Below are 7,514 nucleotides of genomic sequence, written 5' to 3' on the forward strand. Positions count from 1 at the left end.
CAGAAGATCAAAGATGTGACCACTACAGATAGATCTTATCACCTTAACCTTTTGCTGTTCTGATTTCACAGAACATCAAAGATGTGGGCACAGAGGAAAGATCCTCAATTTACATTTAAGACAGAGTTTCAGCCTCATGTTGAGAGGGAAGACGAATCTGTTATTCTTAAATTACACTTAAAAACAGAGCTTCATTTACATGTAGAGGGGGAAGACAAACGAAATAGAGGATAAATGTTTGAGCTGAGAGGATGAGATTCATTCTGTGTGACTCCGCTGAATCCAAGGTGCTTTGTGTACCTTGCCACTGCTATGCTGTAATAAACTTCATTTTTGAGATCTTCGACGTCCACTTCATTTTTTCTTACATTGGCGAGCCAGACCCAGGAATCGACGGATTTCCAACAAAAAAGGGAAAAGGTAAGAAAAAGCTGTTTTCTTTCATTTATGCTGTTTTTGTCAAGGAATTCCTCGGTTTAAAAAAAATCTAGAAAAGAAAAATTAAGGACAGAAGAGATCGAATTTGGTTTATTCAGTATTAGCAGGAGGAGTTTTAAGCCTATTCCGTACATTTTTGTTAAAGATTCTAACGTAACTGAATTAGCCCGAAGCAGTGTGGTGGCAGACTTGTATTGGAATTGTTGTTTCTAAAGTAATTGAAACAAAGTGCTTAAGTGTAAAGTTTCTAAAGTAACTGAAATTTGGTGTTGGTCTCTTATAATTCTGTTAAGATTCTAAAGTAATTGAATAGACCCGACGCAGTGTGGTCACAGAATTATTTCACAACTATTGTGTGTTATAGCATAGGCTAGACTAGTGAGTCTGATGTGCCGTGACTTTGTTAAGTTTAAAACAAAGAACCCGAAGCAGTGTGGTTTTGCCCGACGTACTGTGGCATTGCATAAATATAGTTTGAACCCGAAGTACTGATAAGCAAGCTGTTTTAAGAAAATAACATAAAAACCCGACGTAGTGTGGTTGTGTCCGACGTACTGTGACAGTGTTAATTTTTTTGATATTGTTTAAGCCTGACATACTGTGGCCAAGTTGTTTTAAGAATATAACATAAAACCAGACATAGTGTGGTTTTGTCCGACGTACTGTGACAGTGTTGCATTTCTTAACTGTTTTGCGTAACGAAATTTAAGGACCAATGGATTGTGGCTGTGGTTAAGTTTAGAAGCCTCAGGTAGTGTGGCTATTTTGATCATTTGTGTCCGAAGTACTGGAGCTGTGAATAATTAGACTAACAGATATCTTAAAGGAAGTAGATAACGTGTAGTCATTTAAATCAGACTTTGTGAATAACTATTAGATCACGAGATATTTTAAAGCTTGATAAGACTTTTGAAAATGGAAGAAATTATTGTTAAATACATCGCTAAACACGGTTCTCAGGGAATGTTTGACGGAATAGAGAATATTGTTGATAAACCGTACAAGTGGGCTATCTCTAAGTTTGAAAATGATCCCAAAATGCCTAAGAACAAAAATGGGAAAATTGCTAATGCGCTTCAAGCACTTTTTGCTTCATACAAAGTAACTAGGAGGAGAGTAGATGAGTTAGAGGCTGAAAATGAGCGACTCAGTGTTGGGGTAATTTCTACAAAAAATTACCTGGCTAGTGAAACGATATGGAAAGAAGAAAAGATCAAGATGCAGAATGAGATTGTACTTCTTAGAACTAACAATAGTATGCTTAAATCATCTGTGGAAACATTGTCCAACAATTTGGAGGAGGCGAAGGCGGCTTGTCAGTTTATGATAAAGAATGGCACAACTGAGAAAAACCATGGTAAGACATTGTTAGGTGTCACATTGTGTAACCCAGTTCCAGAAATGCCAGATTTACAGGAAGACAGGACTGAGGGTTTGGAAAAAGTTTCTCAGTCATTAAATAGCCAATACTCTGACTGTAGAGTCAGATTTCCCATGGCACCAGTCCATGCTACTACGACTATGCGTGCTAGAGAAGGAAGGGAAGAACCAATGACTTCTACCATAGTCCGAGGATTTAATCCAACTGAACTAGAAACTGTGATCAAGAATATTGGTAAATTTGATCCTGCCAAACAAGATGCATTAGATTTTCTGAAAAACTTGGAGGAATATGCTGAAGTTTACAATTTTACAGATGGTGATGCATGCGTATTGCTAAGAATGTGTTTGCCTGACACTTTGTCTGGAGCATTAACTCAGAAAGTGAAGAACAGAACTGCTACTAAGTCAGAGAGGAAACAGGCACTGCTGGATGTCCTAGGTGTGATGTCAGTTAATTGGGATAGGATATCTGAGATGCAAATGAGAAAAGGGGAACACCCAGCAGCATTCTCAGAACGATTATTGGAGACATTTAAGACTTTCAGTGGCAATCCTGATATTACTAAGAATGATGTCAGTTTCAAGTCTGCCTTGATTAACAAATGTGACCCACTCACCCGGTCTGCTGTGACAATGCTAGTTACACCACTCTCTGAATATAATGACATTATTGCTAAAATGACACAGTTTTACAACAATAATGCTAATGCAAATAGTCAAATGAAAGCTGCCAAATCTAGACATCCAGTTGCTGCCTTTGGCGAGAGAGAATGTTCTACATTGTCTAATGGTTTCCATCATAGACCAAGGAGATTTGCAAGAATAAATTCAGAAGGTGTTATTCTTTGCTATGCATGTGGAAAAGCTGGTCACATTGCTAGACATTGTCAAGACAGTGAGAGACCTCTTCAAAGCTTTGTCTGTCATGCATGTGGAAAGGATGGTCACATTGCAAGGCACTGTTTGGAGAAAAGAAAGGAAGATCAGGAAGTTGTTTGTTTTGCTTGTGGAAAGATGGGACACAAGGCAAGACAGTGTCACTTTTCACACAAAAGAAAGATGGGCTATAGTGGTTTGCTTAAGAAAATAGGCAATTTAGAAACCCAGTTGGCACTGTTGGAAGGAAATAAAGAAGTCATTCACACCTTGTCAAACATATCACTGCACCAGCAACATGACTGTAGCTCAGTCACAAGCAAATGCTGATGCAAATTAGAATTAGTTTTATGATAGTAACACATTGTAGAAAAAGGTTTACTATCAAAAGGGGGGTGATTCTTTATGATTTATGAAACATGTTTTATTAGCATTGATATGTAGTGGTAATGTATAATAAATGTTTTAAATACATTATGTTTAGAAATAATTTTTAACATGTTTTGAGATGAAACTTCTGTGACTTTGATGTTTGAATGTGAAAAGATGCTTGTGGGGGAAAGGGGGGCAACCTCTTCTTTTGATTATAGTTTCAGATATAAGCATCGAGATGTTTGCCTGAAATTTGTATCCTCCTGGAGAAAGGTGATCTGGTCGTTTGAAGGACGAGAAGGAAGTGGAGCCAGGGGGATTTTCTCAAGAAAAAGAAAAGAATAGAGATTTCCAGACCTGCAAGATCCAGAACTCCAGGCCTAAAAGACCTAGAAACCCTGAGACCCACCATGGGATGGAAGGAACTGATGAAGAGGCACAGACTTGAACAACACCATTGACTGCTTCTTCTAGAAGGACTTGCGCTCCAAGTGGAAAAAAAATGGACAATGAGAAGTGAAACAAGAGGAGATTTCAGAAACAAACCATTTCAGAGACTATGGACAGCAGTTTTACAACATAGAGGGAAAACAAGTGGATAAAGGATGTCCACACTGAGAAAATGGACACAAAATGACACACACACACACACACACACACACACACACACACACACACACACACACACACACACACACACACACACACACACACACACACACACACACACACACACACACACACACACACACACACACACACACACACACACACACACACACACACACACACACACACACACACACTCACTATATTGTCTATTGATTGTTGATTATTTGAGTTATCAAAACTAATCAATATGCTAACATCACTGATGTGAACACCACTGTGAGAGCCCAACAAGGCCTTGAAGAAAGACAAGATTTTTGCAAAACAAATGCATGATGGAGATATGGCCTATTCTAGTTTAATTTGGAATGTAACCTTTAAAACGGCTGTATGTGTATGTATCTTTCTTATTATCGGTCAGTGCATTATGTTATGCTGTATGTGTTCCATGCTGAAACGTAAGATTATAGATAATTCCATGATCAATATTGAATGTTCCAAGTGGATATGATGGTTCTTGGTTACCTCGTATAAAAAAATAAAAATAAATACATTTCATTATCACAAACTATGATAACTTTGCTCAAGTGAAGTAGAGCCATAACTCAGTGTGCAGGAGGCGTAGATCCCGAAGACGGGTAAGATTCTCTGATGGCCATAGATGGGAACAACCTAAGCCAGGGCTACGCCGCCACTGGGGCACCTGCCCACCAGGTTCGGGAGGTGTTATCTACGAAAAGAGAGTGGTTGTGATGCTACTTTGGGCCAAGAGCATCAAAGGGGGGTCTATAAGAAATTATGGTCTGTTCCCAACAACTTCCACTCCAATATATATATCAAAATGTTCCTTCACGTAAAAGAGCTTAATTATCATATAGAGACAATTACATCCAATCTCAGTAATATGTAAATAGTATCACAGAGGGCAACCAATAACCATCTTGATTACAGGGACTTCAAATAGCTTGTCACCTTAACATTTAACCCGTTCTATTTTAACAGAAGATCAAAGATGTGACCACTACAGATAGATCTTATCACCTTAACCTTTTGCTGTTCTGATTTCACAGAACATCAAAGATGTGGGCACAGAGGAAAGATCCTCAATTTACATTTAAAGGTGAACTAAGTAACTTTTTTTACCTTAACTGAACAGCTTCGGAGTCATTGGAATGGTTATATTACTTATTTCGGGTTGAATGGTGGTCGTTTCGCACCCCCCTGGTGCCCGTGAGCGGAAAATACGCACTTGCAACTTTGAGCCGGCGGGCCGCCAGCCGCTGCGTCAGGAAGTCTCGCGTGATATCAGGTCTCGCGATGTAAACAATTGCTTTACGGCCAAAAGAAATCTTTTTCATCTTTTTAAAGAACGTCCCATCTGCTTTGATGTCGTTGATCTATAGCCTCTGTTGTCTGAGAATCAACAACGAGTTTTTACGACAGTGTTGTCAAATATCTATTCCGAAGCTGTGGGGGGAGCTCTAGAGAGAAACCTGCGAGCAAAAAGCGAGAATACAGCGAAGAAGTCCCGAAGCTACTGAGTGCTGCTTTAAGACAGAGTTTCAGCCTCATGTTGAGAGGGAAGACAAATCTGTTATTCTTAAATTACACTTAAAAACAGAGCTTCATTTACATGTAGAGGGGGAAGACAAACGAAATAGAGGATAAATGTTTGAGCTGAGAGGATGAGATTCATTCTGTGTGACTCCGCTGAATCCAAGGTGCTTTGTGTACCTTGCCACTGCTATGCTGTAATAAACTTCATTTTTGAGATCTTCGACGTCCACTTAATTTTTTCTTACACAGTTGTGTTCATAAGTTTACATATTCCTTGCAGAATGTGCAAAATGTTAATAATTGAAACAAAAATAGAGGGATCATGAAAATTGCATGTTTTTATTTTATTTAGTACTCTCACTGTTCACTAACAGATGTTTACATATACTCCACAAAACAAAATTATAACTGAATTTGTAAAAATGACCCTATTCAAAAGTTTACATACTCCTGTGTATCATTTCCTGGATGATCCACGACTGTTTTTATATTTCGCGATAGCTGTTCATGAGTCCCTTGTTGATCCTGAGCAGTTCAACTGCATGCTGTTCTTCAGAAAAATCCTCCAACTCGTTCACATTCTTTGGTTTTCCAGCATCTTCTGCATATTTAAACCCTTTCTAACAGTGGCTGTATGATTCTGAGATCCATATTTTAACACTGAGGACAATTGAGTGACTCATACATAACTATTACAAAAGGTGAAAACTTTTACTGATGCGCAAAAAAGGCAACAAAATGCATTAAGAGATGGGGATGTAAACTTTTTTAAAAATGCACGATCAGGGTAAATTGTACTTGTATGTTTCCTAGAAGACAAAATAAATATTTATGTAGCTTCAGAAGTATGATTGTTAAATAAAATGAGAAGAATTTACAAATCATCATCCTGTTCAAAAATGGAGGATTTTTCTGAAGAACAGCATGCAGTTGAACTGCACAGGACCAACAAGGGACTTATGAACAACTATCACAAAATATAAAAACAGTCGTGGATCATCCAGGAAATGACACATAGGAGAATGTAAACGTTTGAATGGGGTCATTTTTTATAAATTCAGTTATTATGTTGTCTTGTGGAGTATATGTAAACATCTGTTATGTGAAATTGTTTATTTAGGCCAGTACTAAATAAAAAATAACATGCAATTTTCACGATCACTCTTATTTTATTTGAATTATTAACATTTTGCACATTCTGTCAGGGGTATGTAAACTTATGAGCACAACTGTAGTGTATAAATGTTATGCAATGTTAACTTGTTTTATACTTCATAATTTACTTTTAGTTTTCTGTTTTTTTAATTCATTTTCACATTTGCAGTCACTGTTGAAAACTCTTGTGAAGTGGCAACAATACTATAAACTATGCAAGATACATTGTTTAACTAGAGATCTCATCTGTGGTGTATTATTTTCCAAGGCTGAAACAGACAGCTCTGATGACAGCTGCTTTGAGGTTGACATGCCTGGCGAAAGGGTCTACCAGTCATCAGGTTCTGCTTCTGGAGAGAATATGACCATTGATTTGAATGACCAGTCTTCCACACAAAACTCAGTGAGTGCCTTCTTTGACATGGTTAAATAATTTTCTAGCACTTTTAGTCTTTGTCTAATGTACATTCCTTCATTTCCTCTTAGTTTTCAGTTCACAGCATTACTTTTCAGTCCTCCACCAGTTCCATCGGTGCGCAGTCTTCCGACAGAGTTCAGTCCCCCACAAGAGCTCAATTCTCCACCAGTTCCATCGGTGCGCTGTCCTCCACCAGAGTTCAGTCCCCCACAAGAGCTCAATTCTCCACCAGTTCCATCGGTGCGCAGTCTTCCGACAGAGTTCAGTCCCCCACAAGAGCTCAATTCTCCACCAGTTCCATCGGTGCGCTGTCCTCCACCAGAGTTCAGTCCCCCACAAGAGCTCAATTCTCCACCAGTTCCATCGGTGCGCAGTCCAATGACCAGTCCTTCAGATCTGCCTCCTGGGAGGGTGATTATGATACCTACCTTTCCCTTATTCGAGCAGCGTCTGAAGATGAGGAAGAGGATGAAGATCTTTGCTGTGCCATAATGGCAAGCATTGAGGACCAGACGTGAGTATTATTCAGTTATTCAGTCTAATTCTAATTTAAAATAAAAAAAATCATTTTCAAAATTTTGGACATGTAACAAACCATTACACTACAAAGTACACCATTTCCTTTAGGTGTATTTTCCTTTATTATTGATATTTCAGTTCAGTTGTGAAAGTATTCTCATTTATTTGAATTTTTTTGATACTGCTT

The sequence above is a fragment of the Leuciscus leuciscus genome (genome assembly GCF_965113295.1).
Source record: "Leuciscus leuciscus genome assembly, chromosome: 21".
Lineage (NCBI taxonomy): Eukaryota > Metazoa > Chordata > Actinopteri > Cypriniformes > Leuciscidae > Leuciscus > Leuciscus leuciscus.